The following is a 24,143-nucleotide window of genomic DNA, read 5'->3' on the forward strand; positions in this document are numbered from 1 at the left end:
TCTACTCAGCTCTGGATTGATAATGTTTTTGAAGCATAAAGGTTCTATATGTTTGTGTTCCTTGAGGCCTATTTGAAGCTGTGACCCTACAAAGGTGCTACTACCCCAGCTACTGCAGCAGCGAACAGGCATCCAAATTTGGTACACATACCAGGAAGGTGCCTTAGTGGTAGCCTAAGAGAGGATTTTCACAACTCCTGCTCAGACAGCGTGAAGACATCCCAGCGCCCACAGTGCAGACAACAACCTAAATTCCTCACAAGGTGGCCCAGACACCTTGCCATCAATGTCTCGCTGCTGAATGGCCCATTATCAGGATTGCAGCTAATGTGGCCCCCAGTATCCCCGGGTGCAGCTTTGCCAGTTGATTAAAGGTGCTCTCAAATGTCTTGGACTAAAAGTGTGAGGTCAAACTGGTTTCCTGCAGCCATGCAAATGCTCAAAGAGGACTCAGTAAATATGTACTTTTGATGCTATGAGCCTGCATGTCATTGATGGGCTTAAAGTGGTCCCAGTAATTACGTGTGTGTGAAGCTGTGGTCCCACAGATGGTCGGCATGCTGAATAGGGTTCCAGTTACTGACAATGTTGTCATCCATTGGTTGGAGATCCCCTTTCTCCGCTGAATACGTTTTCCTTTTGATGTGTTAGGACTGCCTATATGCCACCCACAGTCCACCAACTCTGACCATCACCAAGGAATTGAGAAAAGAAATGTCTAATAGTGGACCCTGTAATACTGTTTGTGACTGTTTGATTTATTTAATTATTCATTGATACTGTCTATATTTTGTTTGTTATGAAAAAGCAGGAGTGCAACAATGTCACCACCGAGCCAGAGAAAACAGAAAATTGGGGTGCCCTAGTAGGACAAGCAGCAATGTGGGCACTACTCATAAATATATCAAAAAGAGAAAACTGCTGCTATGTGCTGATACCTGGAATGCTGCTATGTTGCAAAGATATGAGATATCAATCAGTGGGTTTGAACAAAATCAAATCCCAAACGGAACATGTGTTGTATGCCAAATAACACAAAGACACAGCCTGTGGTTATATCAAAAATTAGAATTATTATTGTTCCAAAAAAATGATAAATGTGGACAAAAGCACAGAAGGTAGCGTAATTCATTGAATAATGTAAATCTTGATCAATACAGAGTAGAAGCAACTATAAAACCATTTGTCATATTCTGGAAATGTTAATCTGTATCTTAAGTGTGAACAGACTACACTTAAAATGAAAAGACAGTATAGACTGGTGAATAGACAAGACCCAGTGTTGAAACGGTGTGGGTGACCTGAAGGATGGTCATATATAGTAGAGAAGAAAAGACAAAATGAAAAAAGCATAGAGAATAAATAAGGCAACTGTTGGCAATTACATTTAAATGATTCAGCATTTGTGAGGCTAAGTAACACTTTTAGTAATTAAAGTACAATTTCTTCGTCCAACTGCCCGAGGAAAAGTCCATATTCAGTAAAGGTGGACGTGTCTGAGGGCCCACCAGTGTCCCCTTGCAATATCGCATTTCGGTGGCAGGTTAAACAGGTAAAGCCACCTTCTTCAGGGCGTGAAGTTGAGGACCCTGTTGAGAAAGGAGGGTGGGGAGGACAATTAAAGGTAAATTAATGGGCTGTGAGTGAGTGGTGGCAAAAAATCAAAAAAGGGAAGGGGAAGAGTCAAATGAGAAGGGAACAAAGCTAAAAACTATTGGTTACGGGCTATCAAAAGGACCCCCCATATACGGTGAACAATTCTTACTGTGAGGGGTGAAAAGGGCCTTGGATTAAATGGCGGTCCGTACTGTAGCGGCGGAGGCTGGGATGACGAAATCAGTAGAGTCACCGTTGTGAAGAACCTGCTGATGATGCAGAATTGCAGTGCCTTAATATTCACTAAGTGTAGGGCACCGAGTGAGGAGGCAGGCAGGAAGAGAGAAAGAAAAAACACACACACTGTGTTGGAATAACGTCTATGTATCAGTGGTTACATAGAGACAGACATTTAAAGTATGAACGCCATTTTGGAAAACTGGCCGTGAGGCTCTTACCCGAGGTGCACATGTGTCGAGCCTATGTGGAGGGTGAGGAGCCTTCTCAGGGTGAATGACAGTGTTTCCCAGAAGGCAGGAGAGTCCTCACGCCCGTGAGGTACGCCCAACCCGAGGTCAGGGCCAGGACGGTATGAGGCGCGTGAGAAAGATAAAGGGAGAGGGGTAACAAACAAATAGCCAGCATTAGAGACATTGGGCCTCATTACGACCCTGGCGGAACGGGTTAACGGGCTCCGCTAAAGAAGGCGGACCCGTTAAACCCGTTGCGCCACATTACGAGGTCCCCTCGTGTGACCCGGTAAGGACACCTGGTAAAACCAGGCTTCGTTACCAGGTCCCGCGAGGGGAAGAGGGAGTTAACAACGGCCGCTCGTAATCGGCCTGTTGTTAGCTCCCTCCCCCATTCCCATTCAGCCCTATGGGGGCTGAAATGGCAATGGGGAAGGTCTGGCCTGGATTCCTGGAGGGAGGAATTACCGGGCCCTCCGAACTCGGAATGGCCCGGTAATTCCCCATTCTGGGAATCCGGACCCGGACCCGATTTCGGCGGCAGCCATGCCGCCAATAGCGGCATGGCTGCCGCCGAAGTCGTAATGAGGCCCATTAATTTGGAACGTCTAAATGTCCCGTTTGTGAGGGGACGCTCTCCCTGACTGAGCAAATGAAAAAGCACTGTTGAGCCACAGGCTTTCCTAATGTTACCTGCTAGTCAAGCGGTGCAGATTTCAATCGTACTGCACTGTGTGATCCAGTCGGCAGAATCAGGTTTGTGATGATGGGACCGCTCTGCGAGGCCGCGATGCTGCAAGCTTTAAATGCAAGCGGGATTGCTGCAAATGGAGTTAGCATTCAGCTTGCCATAGAAAGCCACACCAAGCCCGAGCATTGCTAGAATATGGAAAAAAGGCGCCTGGCTACGTTAATGGGTGTGCCGCTGGTAGACCAGTCAAGTCCTTCTCCACTCTCAAAATGCCATGACAGGTAAGCACCAGTGCTTAATTTGTGGGTAGGGGGCTTTCCAGGGCTCAGCCCTGGCACTTATTTCTGATCCCAGCTTGATTATGTTGTGGTGTTTTGACAACTTTAATATGTTGACTGTCAAACATTCATAGCAATATATCAATCAACAACAGTGTACACTGGCTCATTGTTATTCACAAACCTGAAGATCCAGATTCGCAGGGCAGGGCTATTAAAAAAATTTCATGAATAACAATGAGTTGGAAGGTGACAGTGCTGGACACTGATACTGGCCATGCCTGCACACTGCCCCTCTCAGCCTGCCTGACAGTGTTGCACATTCTCTACTGTAATACCCAGCAGGGTGGGTTGACAACAACAGGACAGTGAAAAGCCAGCAGCCCTAACACAGGGGCAAGATCAGTCAAAAGGCCAATATCAGTTCAGTAATTATTTTGCCTGCGTTTGTCTATCAATTTATCATATGAGGAAAGCATGATTGCTATTATTTCTGTGGATAGAAGGTTAACATGCTGCACTTGCCAATGATAGGATCAGAACAAAACGTTAACGATGATGCGCTTTAAAGAAACACTTAAACATTTACATTATATGAAGACACAAATAATATGATAATATGTTATGTCGCATAGTACCTGTAAAGCACACAGTGCATCCAACTCCCCCAATGAGCCTGTGGGAGTTGCATCTTTAACCGCAAATACGTTGACCGTGCATGGAGCACCTGTCAGAGGTGTCAACTGTGCGCATCAAGGTGCCCGCCAAAGGTGTGACAGAAAATGGCTGGGCCCTGGCACTTTATTTCTTACAAATGAAGCACTGGAGACCTCTGTGAAAGCCATCGAACCATCACTGACTCTCAATACTCCAGCCTCTCACAGCTTCCGTGGCATATCTCCTTTCATCTGACTGAACAGAACCATTTAGGGGTCGCTAGTGGCTGCAGCTGCAACCCCTGACCATCAGCTTGCGACCGCAAGCCAATCTGTTGAAACCCCTGGCCATCCTGTCCCATCCTCCAATGAAAACGCTGCTAATTGCATGCGTCTTGTAAGAAAGGCATGATATCAATAGTAGACATAGACACAATCGATACAAGTTTCAAAAACCTTTATTTGGTATTTTGGCTGGGTTGGTAGAATTCCTAACTGGCCCTAACTCTAGAATGGGAGTAGTCTCGACCATTAAACAAATCGGAAACAAGTCCAAGCGCCATAGCTCTCAACTCACACGCTTTTGGCGGGTGTCACCCGCCTTGTGAAGGGCTGACTCACCCGCCAAGCATCCTGCAAGCCCATTCATTCCAATGGGCGTCTCACCCGCCAAAAAACAAAATCGGGTGATTACACCCGCCTTTGTGTCACAAATGGTTGAGAGCTATGCCAAGCGCCTGTATCAAAAAATAAACTAACATTGCCCTCCTTCTCAAAATGACAAATGTGTTAAAGCAATGCAAAAGGAAAATAGTGTCTCAAAAGAAATGTCAGAATGACTCAAATAACAACTCCCTTCCACACATTCAGCACCACATGGTCTAGAGAGTTTCCTAAAAAGGATAGGTGGATGGCTCAGTTCTATCATTCTTGCACACTATAGCTTACTGTTACAATCCAACAATTCAGGCTTGGGCTTCAAGCTTTTGGTAGTTCATTCACTTCATTAGGCTTCGTCTGCCTTGTCATTGTAGAGGAGGAGCCAAGTACCCCCACTCCAACTACCCCGTCTACATTACCTGAAACGTATGAACCAAAGTATGTGACGTATACTGAACAGGTAAACCAGCAAAGAGAAGAGCATGGACCCATAAGAATACCTATACCTAAGAGAATTTGGGAGGTAAAGTACCCATTGAGGAACCATACCTGCATCCAAGACAATATGATGGCCATTTGAACAAAATTCCTGAAGAAGCAGAGAAATTAAATGGCAAAAATGAATGGTAACATCATACAAAATTGAATCGACACCCATATAGAAAGATAATCGGACCAGAGAGGCAGACGATTCATAAAGCACAAGAAGGTATTAAGCATAAGTGACGTCTTGAGATCAAGATGAAGAGACATATGCCACACACCTGATGAAGAAACTTAGTTAAGTTTAAACGTGTTCAGATGCAATGAAACGCAAGCAGCAAAGCAATCATGAAGCTAGCCACATGCTTTTAAATAAATTAGACTGCTGCAAGCGCCAACATATACATATATACCTCTATAAACATATGGACTAAGAAACGATGGATGTTTCTGCTACGTATATAAGCAGTACTGAACAAAACTGAAGGCCTCATTTAACATCCGCAGTCAAGAAAAGCAATTGAATTAAACAGAATCAAAGTTCAGCTAAGGAGTTCACTGATCCAAGTAAATCAAGGTCTTATCAAACTAAATTGGCTGGCATTGGATAAAATGAACGTGAAAGAACAGGAGCTCCTGTTCAGAGAGGTCAAGTAAAAACAAAAGACGTCAGAGGACTATTGAAAATAAAATCAAATACATAAAAAGGCTCAATTTCAGGGTGTCCAGTCATGTGATAGAAGGAAGTTGGACGAACGAGATGATCACACCTACGCACGGAGGCCGGCTAGTGCCCATACTCCTTAAAAATTCTCAGAGAACAGTACAAACTCAAGGCCAAATTTAAAGCACTAATGACACTGGACCATTGAGGTGATGATGGATGATATTTTTATTGGTGGGAAGCTGGTGCTAAAACGAGCTCATCAGCACCTGGTTGTTCAGTCTGCGTACTGTTCACGTAGGTGGAAAAGTAAAAGTACTGACGGGGGTTAGAAGCCAACCAATTATAGAGGACCACGTAGTTGGGGGTCCTATAGCATGTGTAGCCAATGGGATGTTGTACATTTAGTGATGTTCATAGTGGCCATTTTAGGGGAGGGCTTAGTTGCCCGACCTGATGTTAACTATCCAATTACCTCTCTCTGTTACTCCATACAGATATAGAACCTATGCTTAGTTATTCACTTAGAACCAATCCCACCTCCTGATATGATGTTCATAGTGATGCAGGTCAGCACGTCAGTAATGACCACTTTTGGGTACAAAAGCCCACGTTTTTTATGAAGTAGTTAGAGTCAGAGTATCGAGCAATTGTTGATGTTCGTTGTACTCCTGTTTTAGATACTTGACATTAAAACAGACACATTTTTGCCGAACTATTTGTGTCATCTTGATTATTGATGTATGAATAAAATCTGCATCCCCATCTATCTCCAGGCAACCACTACTCATCTTAAAGGGCTGGACAGAGCCACCAGTTCACTTGGTAGCAGAGATAAGATGGTTAGATAAGTTAAACCATCGGCCGTCGACATAAGTAACTTTAGAGTTTCAGCAATATCGTACGACCTTTGCCATTCGGCTGACAGGACGTGAAGCTCCCAGTATAAGTGGTTAGAATAGGCAACTCCTTGCAAGGGACGGTTTGATGTGACCCCTATTTTCAGATAGAAACTCCTCCCTCTACGCGAGGCGGATCAGAAAGTGACTAGAAGAGGCGGTAATGAAGGCAGTGATCTTGAGGGTCCGAAAATGAAAAAGATGCAAACGGTGAGTGAATAGACCAAAGAGTGTGGAAAAGGGATGCATGCATTATAAATAACAGAGAATAACGGAGGGAGGCGGGATAAAATATAACGAAAGAGTAAAAGTGTAATATATATATATATGTATATGGGAAACAAGACATCGTCTTGAGTGTGGCCGAGCAATATATGAGGAAGAATAGTTGTGAGTGTGGCCACGCTATGAGGATACGCCCTGTTTCTAGACTTTAAAGAGTGCTAACAGAAGCTTTAATTCAGAGCCCCCTAGCTGGGCGCATAGAAGACGAGACTGGTTAAAGACAGTTTTAAAGGAATTAGCTTAAGTTCCAATCGGAGCAGATTTAGAGGGTAAGACGAGTCCTAAGAGAGGATCGTGAGTAGTACATGTGGCCGGTCAAGTCTGTCTGTTTGTTTTATGTGAGTGAAAGGTGTGATGATGTCAGAATTGAAAGAAAAAAATATTTTCAGTAATAAAAAAGCGTGAAGTTGAGATGTGAATATTGATTGCTTTAAAATTGAACTTTGATGGTTGTTTTTAGCAAGATTAAAGTAAAAAATTGTGTTGTGACGGATTGGAGCTTGCGATGATTGGTTTTCACTCAAAGTGTATTTTGGTTGAGACATAAATTGGAAACTGTAACGAAAACATAAGCGAGTGGTAGCAAAGAGGAAAGCGAAGGTTAGAAATGGAAGAGGTTACTCCATTAGTGCATCTCTGCAAAAAGCAACTGAAACATGCGTTTAAGCTTAAACAATACAGTGCACAGTGGGTGAAGGGGACCACAGACAAAATGTTTATCCCATGGCCACAAGGCAGATCATTATCGAGGGCAGTTCTGCAGCATATGACGATATATTTGCATGCTGCATACACAGGAAAAAAGTTATAAAAGCACCTAGCAAGTCTAGAGCTTTGGAAAATGTATGAACACGAAAAGGAGGGGGAGCCCCCTTTAGATTGGATACTGACCATATGCAAAGGGGGGGGGTGAAGAGCCTTCTGCTCCGCCCACCCCATCTGAAATAAAAGACGAAACTAAGGATAACAAAGGGTTATACCGATTAAGGTAACTTAAAGCAGGGACGGGATAGAGCAATCCATCATATGAGTCACATACGCAAAGTAGTGACGAGGGCCCAGAGAAAGATACAGAGAAAGGTCTAACCTCCAAGGTCCTGAGGGACAAGGAGAGACGCAACAAGGAGAAAAGTAATCGAGCAAGTACATCTCTAGATATAAGGAGAGAAATAAAGAGATGGAAAGGAGACGAGGATGTAAGACAAAGGGGAGATCAAGACGAACAAGACAGAAAAGACAAAGAAAGGGAGGAATGAGTGAAAGATGAAGGAGTGAAAAGAAAAGATAGACAAAGACAAGAACAGTTATATCAAGATGAGCAGGTTAAAAAACTGGAGAGAGCAGTAGAGCAAAGAAAACATTACAATAGGCAAAGAACAGCCGATGAACAAGAAAGGCTAGGAAGAAAAAGAATAGAAGATGATGAACAGGAAAGGATAGAGAGAAAAGAATACAGAGACAAAGGGGTGAGGAGATACAAAGGGCATATGAACGAAGAGATATGAAAAAGAAAGAGGAAGACAGAGTAAGAGAGGAAGCGAGAAAGGGCAGATAAGTTGATGACGACACGGAATGTAAAAGAAGACAGAGAGCATGCGATCTTGAATATTTGAAAAGAGAAGAGATCCCAATCAACATGTAGCATGGGAAGACGTAGAGGAATTTTTTCCCGAATCCAAGTCATTACCAGGTACATCTAGGGTAAATCCAGAAGACGAGTTTGACTCGCGAAGTATTGGGGAAACGATTGACAGAGTATACCACAAAATGCAAGCCCAGAAGGAATCACACGGGAAGGGAAAAAATGAGCGTCTTGAAAGCCCTCAGGTGTATGACACGGAGGAAGCCTCCTGTAGTGCGAGACACAAGGCGCTGTCTTTAGACAGACTAACATTAAATAGAGAGGATGATGAGAGAAGCCGCACAAGTTGGGCACAAAAAGTATCAGACGAAGAAAGGGAAACCTTGCACAGGGAAGAGAGAAGTGATGTATGTGATCCAGAGGGATATTCGCCTTTGGATAAAGGAGTAAGATGATCAGATTTAAAGATTCCTATGTCTAAAGCGCCAGAGCCACTGACACAGTCAGACCGACATAAGGGGCAACCCCACGGTCAGAGGGAGGAGTCCCCGACCTTATGTAAGTAGGTTAAGATCATTGCCAGGTAGATGGCGATGTGGGAATATTACCCCGGCGGAAGACAGACAAATGATGAGAGATGAGAATGAGTTTGGAGAGTCAGAGGGAGGGGCCAGGCCACAATATATACCGTGGCTCCAGGTGAACAGAGATCATGTAAAATGTAAACTCCTGAGTTTAACTTCCAGCGCTGGAAAATGGATACATGAGTTAGAAACAATTACGGGAGGGAATACATTAGTTATAGGGGATATTAATGGTCTTCTAATTGCCATACTTGGTGAGAGAGCTGATGACGTATGGACACGGGCAGGTTACCCTGGTGTGACTACAGTCAACACCGCGCATGATAGAGCACTGTTTAACAATTGTAGAGCAACAATTTGGAAAGTGCTTTGAGTGCTATATCCGGACACATCCGATATGGGAGCTATAATGACAAGAAAGATGAAAGAGGGAGGGAATCCGTTGCTTTACATTCAAAGTTTTAAAGCCGCTTGGACACTTAAAACTCGCGAGGCTTGGGGGAAATGTATACCTGGGTTTTATCATATATTGTGCCAAGGGTTCCCAGAGCAAGTACAGAAGCATCTCAAGAAATTAGTGGGTATAGAAGCTAAACCATGGTTGGAAATCCAGTTGACCAATGCACATTACTGCAGACTTCTGCAGGAAAAGAATCGCAAAAAGGACGATAGGCGAAAAGGTGAGGAAGCAAAATTAGTTCAGAAAAAACTGCCCAAGTACGCCATTGAATGGGCAATGTTAACTAGCGTAGGCGGATCAAATTCGCATCAGGCAGTGAACATGCCACAAGTAAATAACCAAAGACAGTTTGATCAGACAAATAGTGGATATGCTCCACGAGCAAGAGGATATCGAGGTAGAGGTTGGCAAGGTAAGAAAGGGAATTGGCAGAATAATAAGGGAGGTTTTCAGAATATGCAAAACGGTATTCAGAATATGCAATATAGGCAGATGGGGAGACCACTGCCTATATGTTGGACATGTGGAATGACAGGGCACATGGCTCGAAGGTGTAGAAGCCAAGGGATGTTGCAGAATGATCAGTTTTCAAGACAGAGAATGCCAAATCCACCTGCATATTCGCAGCAGAGCGGAAATGGATTTGCACAAGATCAAACAGTGCAGCAGCAAGCGCCGAGAGTGCAGCAAGGCTTGCAGTTGCAGCAAGTGACAGGTACCCGCAAGGACAATCGCAGCAATCTCCTTTGCAACTTCAGCAGAACACATACACAGAATCGCCAATGATGCGTATAATAGGAGGTGTCACTGTTGATGGAGGAAATCCATTCACAGGTGATGGAATGAGACTGTACCCGCAATAGGACAGCTCACTGGGAGACCTGATGTGTTCAGTCCTATCTGTAACGCCGAATCCTCATGAGGAACCGAGGATAGACGTAAATATAGGCGGCAAATCCTTTTCGTTCTTAGTGGACACGGGTGCAACATGCTTGTGTATATGTGAGGGCACATTTTGTATATCTGGCAATGAGATGAATACTAAGGGCTTTACAGGAGCAACAGGCCGAGTTCCCTTTAGTCCCGAACCCATCTACAATTCTATGTAATATACCTGTTGATGCACGATATTTCACAGTGATTGGCTCACAAGATGTGACATTGTTTACCTTTAGACAAGTGCAATTAAAAAGCACAATGCTGCCCCAGAGATACTGTGAGTCCCAATCAATTTTCAACAGAGTCCTCCAAATGGACTTGAGCAATATTGCTTTAGAAAACGTTGTGCTGCAATACGTAGATGACATTTTAGTTTTCTGCACCACAGAGGGAGAGTGCAGACGCGATTCTGTTCAGCTGATGATTGTATTTGCTGACAAAGGATATAAGGTTGACAGGGAAAAGTTACAATATTGTCAACAAGAAGTGTTGTACATAGGCCAATTGATTTCACATGAGGAAAAGAAGGTCACCCCTGAAAGAGCTGAGGCCATTTTAAAACCAGCTAAGCCAAACACGATAAAACAGATGCAGAGTTTTCTGGGATTATGCAATTATGTCAGGGCATGGGTCTTTGACTACAGCTCGTATACACGGCCTTTCTTACAGGCCTTAAAGAAAGCATAGGCAACGCAAGAAAAAATTGTGTGGACTCAGGCAATGGAAGAATTTGAAGGTTTGATAAATTGAAAAAAGCAATTTGCACAGCCCCAGTTTTAGGCATCCCCTATTATGCAGAGGAATTCTTTTTATTATCGCATACAGATGGTACTATTATGACAGCAGTACTCACACAGAGAACCACATTGGGGTACAAGCCCCTTGCATATTACAGAGTAATTTTGGACCCAGTGATGAGAGGTCACTTTCCATGCAGACAAAGTTTGGCAGCTGTCGTATTCGCCATAGAAAAGGCTACAAGCATAGTGATGGGATTTTCTATGACATTATTTGTTGAACACACACTTTTTGACATTTTGGAAAAACCGAAAGGCACGTTGACTTCTCAAAGGGCTTCTGCCTATTAGGTAGTCATATCAAATCCAGCAATTAAATTAGTTCGATGAAAAATAGCGAACAAAGCTATGTTTATAGCTGAGCCAATCACAGAAGGAGAGCCCATGCATGATTGCACAAACTATGAAGAGTTTTGTGATGAGCTCCCTAGAATAAAGGAGAATGCACTCGCAGGGGGGGAGATTGTTTTCATTGACGGGTCTTCAAGAATCGATCAATATGATGGCCAAAGATACACAGGTGCCGCTGTGGTAAAAACATGTGGCAAATGGGGAATTTCGAGTGCTCGTTAGAACTCGATTGCTATCTCATTATTCAGTGCAAGCTGCAGAATTATTGGTGTTAATACTCGCTATTGAGAATCAGGCAGACCAGGAAGTAACAGTATACAGTGACTCTGCCTATGTGACGCCGACGGTGCATGTAGGGTTAGCACTCTGGAAAAGGAGGGGATACCTCCGAGCGGACGGCACGCCAGTGCAGCACGCAGCCTTATTGGACAGGCTTATTAAGGCACTACAACTCCCAGTGGGCATAGCAGTCATTAAATGCGCAGCTCACATGAAAGGGACAGATTTGATCTGGCACGGTAATCAAGCAGCAGACGCTGAAGCCAAGCACATAGCAAATACAGATACAGGGATGATGAGAGGTCACTTTCCATGCAGACAAAGTTTGGCAGCTGTCGAATTCGCCATAGAAAAGGCTACAAGCATAGTGATGGGATGTTCTATGACGTTATTTGTTGAACACACACTTTTTGCCATTTTGGAAAAACCAAAAGGCACGTTGATTTCTCAAAGGGCTTCTGCCTATGAGGTAGTCATATCAATCCTGCGATTAAAATAGTTCGATGTAAAATAGTGAACCCAGCTATGTTTATAGCTGAGCCAGTCACAGAAGGAGAGCCCATGCACAATTGCACAAACTATGAAGAGTTTTGTGATGAGCAGCCTAGAATAAAGGAGAATGCACTTGCAGGGGGAGAGATTGTTTTCATTGCCGGGTCTTCAAGAATCGATCAAAATGATGGCCAAAGATACACAGGTGTTGCTGTGGTAAAACATCTGGCAAATGGTGAATTTCAACTGCTCGTTGAACTCGATTGCCATCTCATTATTCAGCGCAAGCTGCAGAATTATTGGCATCAATACTCGCTATTGAGAATCACGCAGACCAGGAAGTAACAGTATACAGTGACTCCGCCTACGTGACGTCGACGGTGCATGCAGGGTAAGCACTCTGGAAAAGGAGCGGATACATCCGAGCGGACGGCACGCTAGTGCAGCACACAGCCTTATTGGACAGGCTTATTAAGGGAATACAACTCCCAGTGGGCATAGCAGTCGTTAAATGCGCAGCTCACATGAAAGGGACAGATTTTATCTTGCACGGTAATCAAGCAGCAGACGCTGAAGCCAAGCGCATAGCAAATACAGATACAGGGATGATGAATATTGAAACCATTGATGTGAATGAAAGGATGAATGTGATGATGATTGTGGGTGAGGGATATAACATATGCCTAAAACACAGATAGTAGAGCTCCAACGAGAGACACCGCAAGAGGAAAAGAATTTGTGGATGCGAAGAGGGTGTTCTTTAAACACCTCTAAAGCATTGTGGCAACAAGACAGCACTGGTAAACCAGTGATGCCTACAGCCTTATTAAGGGTGGCACTGGAACAGCTACACTACCCAGCGCATACAACTAGGGAGAATCTTGCTGTAACTATTGCTGAGGATTGGATTGTACCGAACCTAATGGAGCATGTTGCATTTTCTATGGTAAATTGTATTGTTTGCCAACAACTCATTGCTGGGCATACACTTTGCACAGTGAGGGGAGTCATCCCAAGACCCAATGGCCATTTTCAGTACTTGCATATTGATTATGACGACATGATACAAGTTTGCAATGGATACCGATATTTGTTTGTTGCAGTATGTCCATTTTCTCGATGGATTGCGGCAGGTCCATGCACACATCCAGACTCTACCTGTGCAGCAAAATTATTATTGCGAGAAGTGTTTCCTAGATGGGGAGTGGGTGAAGTAATGAGATCGGATAATGGACCTCACTTTGTTAATACAGTTTTTGAACAGAACAGCTCATTGCTTGGTATAAAGCAAAAGTTTTCTTCGTCTTATCATTCTTACGCTCACCTGGTCTCCACGGGGGCGTTGGGGCAAGGTTGGAGCCCTCCCTTGTCTTGACTCCTCGGAATCGTCTCCCCTCCAGGTTGCTGCTGGGCCTGCTGCTTGAGATACTGGTGTTGCCCCTGAGTGAAGACGAGAGGCAATGAAAATGGATTGGGGGTATTGTGACTTCCCCCAACCTTTTTGTGCCAAACTACAGTGTGCAAGCTTCTTCCCATAAAAGCTCACCTGTTGTTTTGTAATGTTGAGCTATCCATCCTGCTTATCCTAGCAGGGAGTGTAGAACAGACCAAGTTGCTTCACTGGTCCGTGGAAGTGTTGATCCAGACCAGCTGCGACCAATCCACTTAGAAGGTAAGTCGTTTAGTTATGACTATTGTTCAATTAGACTGTCTGTATTTTGTCTATAATAATTCTTGCAATGTCTCATTCCATCCCCATAGGTACGAAGAAGTAATCAGAGCCAAGGAGGGTCCGGGAAGTCCCTAGAGACTGATGGACTTTCAACAGTGACAGGTGAGTTGGTCTTTATAAGGAAACTCTAGTCTCTTGTATGGCGCGGCCAAGCGTTCGTTATTCGTATGAGTTCTAACGTGTTATGTTCTTTCTTCCCTCACAGGTGCAGGCCGACGGCAAAGAATGGCCTCTGGATGCTCGATGAAAATTCGCGGTTGCAGGATAAAGATACCACGGAGAAAATGGAGAGAAGAGGAGCTCCGGGTAACTGGGTGCCCGGATTAGGTAAGATGAAGACTCCGGCTCCGGCAGTATTGGAATGCCGGTTAAGATGCGCGCATATCTATGTAGCGGCTGGCAGCAGGTAAGGAGCGCCCTCAGCGATGGAGTAGCTGGATTCAGGTAAGAGGCGCGCACATCGACGTATCGGCTGGCAGCAGGTAAGGAGCGCCCTCAGCGATGGAGTAGCCGGATCAGGTAAGAGGCACACACACCGATGTAGCGGCTGGCAGCAGTTAAGGAGCGTCCTCAGAGATGTCTTCAGGAATGGAGCTGCAGGAACCCAGTGATGCACAGGTAGGCACAGCAGAGAGCGGTACGCATCTGAAAGCAGAATAACGTGAAGCAACGGCATGCACGTGGATGGGTTGGCCTTATATAGGCTGGCTCAGGCCCCTCCCTGTAGCCCCGCCTACTGACTCCACCTTGCCCTTCCCAGGGACTCTGGCACATGCCTTCAAATGCTGTTCTATGGCCACGCCCGGCCCAGCTGCACCTGCCATTGGCACAGAGTGTGCAAGGCACACTTTTACATGAGCCTGGCCCCAGGAGCGCCAGGACTGGGTCCAATTGGACCCTGAGGATGAAGAAGAACTGGCAACTTGTCCAGTGGCCATGACATCACTTCCCCGCAAGCCCCCTCTCACGGGCGATCCTCTACCTGGTCCAGACTTGGTGAGATTGTTATGAAGAAACCGCCTGATTATTCGAGGTGCATGGACAAATTCCACAGGCTCCCAAGTGCGATCTTGAGGTCCATAACCCTTCCAGTCGATTAAGTAGTACAGTTTTGACAGTACCATTTTAGAATCTAAGATGTCCTTAACCTCGTACTTGGGTTCTCCTTCGTTAATTTCAGGTTCCGGTGGTTTATTGATCCTAGTCTCAGTCTTCACAGGCTTTAAGAGGGAAACGTGAAACACTGGATGAATTCGCATATTGTCGGGTAGATCTAGCTTTACTGCGGCTGGGTTGATGATGGCTTTGATGGGATAGGGCCCAAGGTAACTAGGGCGGAAGACCCGGGGCCCTTTTATTGGTATATTTCTGGCAGCCAACAATACTTTATCTCTGATTTTGTAATGTGGAGCTTCCCTTCTATGCCTGTCAGCGAACTTCTTTTGCTGTTTTTTGGCTTTAGTTAAGCTCTTAGTTGCATCCTTGAGGGTTTGGGTAATAGTCTTATGTAGGGAGGTGATTGCCGGCATTTCTAGCTCATCAAGCGGGTCAAAGGAAGATGTCTGAGGGTGCCGACCATTCATGATATAAAATGGGGTCTGTCCTGTGCTAGTGTGGATAGAGTTATTGTAAGCAAATTCAGTTAACTACAGAACATCCTTCCAGGATCCTTCAGTCTGCTGCAGCATGCATCTCAGGTATTGCTCTAGCATCTGATTAGTCCTTTCAGTTTGACCATCGGTCTGGGGGTGGTGACTGGTAGAGAGGCAAAGATCAATTTGCACTATCTTACAACAACTCCTCCAGAAGGCTGAGACAAATTGTGTCCACCGATCAGAGATCAGTACTGAAGGGAAGCCATGTAATTTGACTATTTGCTCTAGGAATACAGTGGCCAGGGTTCCAGCAGTAGGAAGTCCTTTTAGTGGAATAAAGTGTGCCATTTTAGAGAATAAATCCACCACCACTAAGATTGTGTTGAAGCCGGCACAGGGAGGCAAGTCTGTAATTAAGTCCATGGATAATGTATGACAAGGGACCGGTGGTATGCTTTGGGGACGTAATAATCCTGGAGGGCTGGCCTTTTGGGATTTCTGCTGTGCACAAACTTTGCAGGTCGCAATAAATTGGGCTACATCCTTTCTCCAAGTTGGCCACCAATAATTCTTCCTGATCTTGGGCCGTGTTTTAGTCATCCCGGGGTGTCCCTCCACTAATGATTCATGGTAGCTTGCTATAATCTTGTCTTGAGTTTATTTATCCCTAATGTATAGTCTCCCCTGAAAATAGGGTAAGTTGTCCGTGACGGAGTACTGTTCTCCCTTATTTAACCATTCTTGTTGGGCGGTTTGATCCATTTGAGATTGGAGGTCGACCTTCAATTTTTCCCAGCAGGTGGTTACTGCGATCTGGTTCTGAATATGTTCCTGAATAATGGGTACTGGTTCTGATGGTATAAATGCGTCTTTGTTATCGCTCATTCGTGACAGAGCATCAGCTTTTCCGTTCCACGCTCCTGGTCGGTACGTGATTATGAAATCATACTCTGCAAAGAAGCGAGCCAAGCGAAGCTGACAAGAAGATTGGGCTTTGGCTGTTTTTAAATACTGCAAATTGCGATGATCTGTGATAACGGTGACAATATGCCTAGCCCCCAGGAGGTAGTGTCTCCAGTTTTTAAGGGCTCCTTTGATCGCCAACAGTTTTTTGTCATTTATGGCATAGTTATTTTCTGGGGCTGTTAACTTACGGGACAAAAATGCTATAGGATGTAACTGTCCGGTGTCTGGGTCTCTCTATGATAACACAGCCCCCATAGCCACGCTGGAGGCGTCGGTCTCAACCACATAAGGTAGGTCGGGTCGTGTTCCACTTAGAAGGTAAGTCTTTTAGTTATGACTATTGTTCACATAGACTGTCTGTATTCTGTCTATAATAATTCTTGCAATGTCTCATTCCATCCCCATAGGTACGAAGAAGTAATCGGAGCCGAGGAGGGTCCGGGAAGTCCCTAGAGACTGATGTAGTTTCAACAGTGACAGGTGAGTTGGTCTTTATAAGGAAACTCTAGTATCTTGTATGGCGCGGCCAAGCATTCGTTATTCGTATGAGTTCTAACCTAACCTGTCTAATAGTGGACCCTGTAATACTGTTTGTGACTGTTTGATTTATTTAATTGTTCATTGATACTGTCTATATTTTGTTTGTTATGAAAAAGCAGGAGTGCAACAATGTCACCACCGAGCCAGAGAAAACAGAAAATTGGGGTGCTCTAGTAGGACAAGCAGCAATGTGGGCACTACTCATAAATATATCAAAAAGAGAAAACTGCTGCTATGTGCTGATACCTGGAATGCTGCTATGTTGCAAAGATATAAGATATCAATCAGTGGGTTTGAACAAAATCAAATCCCAAACGGAACATGTGTTGTACGCCAAATAACACAAAGACACAGCCTGTGGTTATATCAAAAATTAGAATTATTATTGTTCCAAAAAAAAAGATAAATGTGGACAAAAGCACAGAAGGTAGCGTAATTCATTGAATAATGTAAATCTTGATCAATACAGAGTAGAAGCAACTATAAAACCATTTGTCATATTCTGGAAATGTTAATCTGTATCATAAGTGTGAACAGACTACACTTAAAATGAAAAGACAGTATAGACTGGTGAATAGACAAGACCCAGTGTTGAAACGGTGTGGGTGACTTGAAGGATGGTCATATAGAGTACAGAAGAAAAGACAAAATGAAAAAAGCATAGAGAATAAATAAAGCAACTGTTTGCAATTAAATTTAAATGATTCAGCAGTTGTGAGGCTAACTAATACTTTTAGTAATTTAAAGTACAATTTCTTCGTCCAACTGCCCGTCTCTTAAATTCGAGACAGCTTGAAAACAATGAATTTCATTATATACAGCTGGAGGCCATTCCACTTCCATTTTTGTAGCATTCCCATGTCAAGGCAGCAGCTACTTCGAAGGGAACCCCCATTGGGTTTGCCAACGCGTTCAGGGGAGACAAAAGGTTGGAACAAATGGAACAAAAGTCCATATTCAGAAAAAGGTGGACGTGTCTGAGCGACCAACAGTGTCCCCTTGCAATGTCGCATTTCGGTGGCAGGTTAAACAGGTAAAGCCACCTTCTTCAGGGCGTGAAGTTGAGGACCCTGTTGAGAAAGGGGGGTGGGGAGGACAATTAAAGGTAAATTAATGGGCTGTTTGTGAGTGGTGGCAAAAAATCAAAAAAGGGATTGGGAAGAGTCAAATGAGAAGGGAACAAAGCTAAAAACTATTGGTTACGGGCTATCAAAAGGACCTCCCATATACGGTGAACAATTCTTACTGTGAGGGGTGAAAAGGGCCTTGGATTAAATGGCGGTCCGTACTGTATCGGCGGAGGCTGGGATGACGAAATCAGTAGAGTCACCGTCGTGAAGAACCTGCTGATGATGCAGAATTGCAGTGCCTTAATATTCACTAAGCTTAGGGCACCGAGTGAGGAGGCAGGCAGGAAGAGAGAAAGAAAAAACACACACACTGTGTTGGAATAACGTCTATGTATCAGTGGTTACATAGAGACAGACATTTAAAGTAGAAACGCCATTTAGGAAAACTGGCCGTGAGGCTCTTACCCGAGGTGCACATGTGTCGAGCCTATGTGGAGGGTGAGGAGCCTTCTCAGGGTGAATAACAGCGTTTCTCAGGAGGCAGAAGAGTCCTCACGGCCGTGAGGTACGCCCAGCCCGAGGTCAGGGCCAGGACGGTATGAGGCGTGTGAGAAAGATAAGGGGAGAGGGGTAACAAACAAATAGCCAGCATTAGAGACATTTTGGAACGTCTAAATGTACCGTTTGTGAAGGGACGCTCTCCCTGACTGATTGAGCAAATGAAAAAGCACTGTTGAGCCACAGGCTTTCCTAATGTTACCTGCTATTCAAAGGGTGCAGATTTCAATCGTACTGCAGTGTGTGTTCCAGTCGGCAGTATCAGGTTTGTGATGATGGGAAGCACTCTGCGAGGCCGCGATGCTGCAAGCTTTAAATGCGAGCGGGATTGCTGCAAATGGAGTTAGCATTCAGCTTGCCATAGAAAGCCACACCAAGCCCAAGCGTTGCTAGGATATGGAAAAAGGCGTCTGGCTGCTTTAATGGGTGTGCCGCTGGTAGACCATGTCAAGTCCTCCTCCTCTCTCAAAATGCCATGACAGGTAAGCACCAGTGCTTAATTTGTGGGTAGGGGGGCTTTCCAGGGCTCAGCCCCAGCACTTATTTCTGATCCCGGCTTGATTATGTTGTGGTGTTTTGACAACTTTAATATGTTGACTGTCAGTCATTCATAGCAATCTATCAATCAACAACGGTGAACACTGACTCATTGTTATTCACAAACCTGAAGATCCAGATTCGCAGGGCAGGGCTATTAATCCAATTTCATGAATAACAATGAGTTGGAAGGTGACAGTGCTGGACACTGATACTGACCATGCCTGCACACTGCCCCTCTCAGCCTGCCTGACAGTGTTGCACATTCTCTACTCTAATACCCAGCAGGGTGGGTTGACAACAACAGGACAGTCAAAAGCCAGCGGCCCTAACACAGGGGCAAGATCAGTCAAAAGGCCAATATCAGTTCAGTAATTATTTTGCCTGCGTTTGTCTATCAATTTATCATATGAGGAAAGCATGATTGCTATTATTTCTGTGGATAGAGGGTTAACATGCTGCACTTGCCAATGATAGGATCAGAACAAAACGTTAACGATGATGCGCTTTAAAGAAGCACTTAAGCATTTACATTATATGAAGACACAAATAATATAATATGTCGATCAGTACCTGTAAAGCACACAGTGCATCCAAGTCCCCCAATGAACCTCTGGGAGTTGCATCTTTAACCGCAAATATGTTGAGCGTGCATGGAGCACCTGTCGGTGGTGTCAACTGTGCGCATCGAGGTGCCCGCCAAAGGTGTGACAGAAAATGGCTGAGCCCTGGCACTTTATTTCTTACAAATGAAGCACTGGAGATCTCTTTGAAAGCCATCGAACCATCACTGACTCTCAATACTCCAGCCTCTCACAGCTTCCGTGGCATATCTCCTTTCATCTGGCTGAACAGAACCATTTAAGGGTCGCTAGTGGCTGCAGCTGCAAACCCTGACCATCAGCTTGCGACCGCAAGTCAATCTATTGCAACCCCTGGCCATCCTGTCCCATCCTCCAATGAAAATGCTGCTAATTGCATGCGTCTTGTAAGGAAGGCATGATATCAATAGTAGACATAGAGACAATGGATACAAGTTTCAAAAACCTTTATTTGGTATTTTGGCTGGATTGGTAGAATTCCCTAACTCTAGAATGGGAGTAGTCTCGACCATTAAACAAATCGGAAACAAGTCCAAGCCAGTCTAGTCAAAATAAAAAGGCCTATACCAAAAAATAAACTAACATTGCCCTCCTTTTCAAATTGACAAATGTGTTAGGGCAATACAAAAGGAAAATAGTGTCTCAAAAGAAATGTCAGAATGACTCAAATAACAACTCCCTTCCACACATTCAGCACCACATGGTCCAGAGAGTTTCCTAAAAATGATAGGTAGATGGCTCAGTTCTATGAGTCTTGCACACTTTGGCTTACTGGTACAATCCAACAATTCAGGCTTGGGCTTCAAGCTTTTGGTAGTTCAATCACGTCCTTAGGCTTCGTCCACCTTGTCATTGGAGAGGAGGAGCCAAGTACCTCCACTCCAAATACCCCGTCTACATTACCTGAAACGTATGAACCAAAGTATGTGACGTATACTGAACAGGTAAACCAGCAAAGAGAAGAGCGTGGACTCTGTGCAGTACCCATAAGAATACTTATACCTAAGAGAATATGGGAGGTAAAGTACCCATTGAGGAAACCATACCTGCATCCAAGACAATATGATGGCCATTTGAACAAAATTCCTGTAGAAGCAGAGAAATTAAATGGCAAAAATGAATGGTGACGTCATACAAAATTGAATCGACACCCATATAGAAAGATAATTGGAGCAGAGAGGCAGACGATTCATAAAGCACAAGAAGGTATTAAGGATAAGTGACGTCTTGGAATCAAGATGAAGAGACTTATTCCACAGACCTGAAGAAGATACTTAGTTAAGTTTAAACGTGTACAGATGCAATGAAACGCAAGCAGCAAAGCAATCATGAAGCTAGCCACATGCTTTTAAATAAATTAGACCGCGGCAAGTGCCAACATATACATATATACCTCTATAGACATATGGACTAAGAAAGGATGGATGTTTCCGCTACGTATATATGCAGTACTGAACATAACAGAAGGTCTCATTTCACTTTCGCTGTCAAGAAAAGCAATTGAATTAAACAGAATAAATGTTCAGCTAAGGAGTTCACTGAGCCAAGAAAGCCAAGGTCTTATCAAACTAGAATTGGCTGGCATTGGATACAATTAACGTGAAAGAACAGAAGCTCCTGCTCAGAGAGGTCAAGCAAAAACAAAACACATCATAGGACTATTGAAAATAAAATCAAATATACAAAAAGGCTCAATTTCACGGTGTCCAGTCATGTGATAGAAGGAAGTTGGACGAACGAGATGATCACACCTACGCACGGAAGCCGGCTAGAGCCCATACTCCTTAAAAATTCTCAGAGAACAGTACAAACTCAAGGCCAACTTTAAAGCACTAATGACACTGGACCATTGAGGTGATGATGGATTATATTTTAATTGGTGGGAAGCTGGTGCTAAGATGAGCTCATCTGCACTTGGTTGTTCAGTCTGCATGCTTTTCACGTAGGTGGAAAAGTAAAAGTACTGACGGGGGTTAGAAGCCAACCAATTGTAGAGGACCACGTAATTGGGGGTCCTATAGTATGTGTAGCCAATGGGATGTGGTACATTTAGTGACGTTCATAGTGGCCATTTTAGGGGAGGGCTTAGTTGCCCCACCTGATGTTAACTATCCAATTACCTCTCTCCATTACTCCATACAGATATACAACCTATGCTTAGTTATTCACTTAGAACCAATCCCACCTCCTGATAGGTTTTTGTAGTTTGCCACATAGGATGATGTTGGTAGTGACGCAGGTCAGCACGTCAGTAATGACCACTTTTGGGTACAAAAGCCCATGTTTTTTTATGAAGTAGTTAGAGTCAGAGTATCGAGCGATTGTTGATTTTCATTGTACTCCCTGTTTTAGATACTTGGCATTAAAACAGACACATTTTTGCCGAACTATTTGTGTCATCTTGATTATTGATGTATGAATAAAATCTGCATCCCCATCTATCTCCATGGAACCACTACTCATCTTAAAGGGCTGGACGGAGCCTCCAGTTCACTTGGTAGCAGAGATAATATGGTTAGATAAGATAAACCATTGGCCGTCGACATAAGTAACTTTAGAGTTTCAGCAATATCGTACGACCTTTGCCATTCGGCTGACAGGACGTGAAGCTCCCAGTATAAGTGGTTAGAATAGGCAACTCCTTGCAAGGGACGGTTTTACGTGACCCCTATTTTCAGATAGAAACCCCTCCCACATCTACGCAAAGCAGATCGGAAAGCGGCTCGAAGAGGCGGTAACGAAGGCAGTGATCTTGAGGGTTCGAAAATTAAAAAGATGCAAACAGTGAGTGAATAGACCAAAGAGTGTGGCAAAGGGATGCATGCATTATAAATAACGGAGAATAATGGAGGGAGGCAGGATAAAATATAACAAAGAGTAAGAGTGTAATATATATATGTATATGGGAAACAAGACATTAACTTGAGTGTGACCGAGCAAAATATGAGGAAGAATAGTCGTGAGTGTGGCCACGCTATGAGGATACGCCCTGTTCCTAGACTTTAAAGAGTGCTAGAAGAAGCTTTAATTCAGAGCCCATTAACGGGGCGCATAGAAGACGAGACTGGTTAAAGACAGTTTTAAAGGAATTAGCTTAAGTTCCAATTGGAGCAGATTTAGAGGGTATATTTGCATGCTGCATACACAGGAAAAAAAGTTATAAAAGCACCTAGCAAGTCTAGAGCTTTGGAAAATGAACGAACACGAAAAGGAGGAGGAGCCTCCTTTAGATTGGATACTGAACATATGCAAAGGGGGGGTGAAGAGCCTTCTGCTCCGCCCGCCCCATCTGAAATGAAAGACGAAACTAAGAATAACAAAGGGTTATACCCATTAAGGTAACTTAGAGAAGCGACGGGATAAAGCAATCCATCATATGAGTCACCTACACAAAGTAGTGATGAGGGCCCAGAGAAAGAAACAGAGAAAGATATAACTTCCAAAGTCCTGAGGGACAAGGAGAGACGCAACAAGGAGAAAAGTGATCGAGCAAGTACATCTCTAGATATAAGGAGAGAGATAAAGAGATAGAAAGGAGACAAGGATAAAACTGATGAGATGGCGCTCTTACAGAACGAATGGATGGGAGGATGTATGATAAAGGGGAGATCAAGACGAACAAGACAGAAAAGACAAAGAAAGGGAGGAATGAGTGAAAGATGAAGGAGCGAACAGAAACGATAGACAAAGACAAGAACAGTTATATCAAGATGAGCAAGTTAAAAAACAGGAGAGAGCAGTAGAGCAAAGAAAACATTACAATAGACAAAGAATAGCCGATGAACTGGAAAGGCTAGGAAGAAAAAGAATAGAAGATGATGAACAGGAAAGGATAAGAGAGAAAAGAATACAGAGACAAAGGGATGAGGAGATACGAAGGGCATATGAAAGTAGGTATATGAAAAAGAAAGAGGAAGACAGAGTAAGAGAGGAAGCGAGAAAGCGCAGAGAAGTTGATGACGACACAGAATGTAAAAGAAGACAGAGAGCATGTGATCTTGAGTATTTGGAAAGAGAAGTAAGAGATCCCAATCCACAGGTAGCCTGGGAAGACATAGAGGAATTTTTTCCAGAATCCGAGTCATTATCAGGTACATCTAGGGTAAATCTAGAAGACGAGTTTGACTCGCGAAGTATTGGGGAAACAATCGACAGAATATACCACAAAATGCAAACCCAGAAGTAATCACACGGGAAGGGAAAAAATGAGCGTCTTGAAAGCACTCAGTTGTATGACACAGAGGAAGCCTCCTGTAGTGCGAGACACAAGGTGCTGTCTTTAGACAGAATAACATTAAATAGAGATGATGATGAGAGAAGTCGCACAAGTTGGGCACAAAAAGTATCAGACGAAGAAAGGGAAACCTTACACAGGGA

The sequence above is a fragment of the Ambystoma mexicanum genome, chromosome 4p, assembly GCF_040938575.1.
Source record: "Ambystoma mexicanum isolate Mex_15411 chromosome 4p, UKY_AmexF1_1, whole genome shotgun sequence".
In the NCBI taxonomy this organism is placed as follows: Eukaryota; Metazoa; Chordata; class Amphibia; order Caudata; family Ambystomatidae; genus Ambystoma; species Ambystoma mexicanum.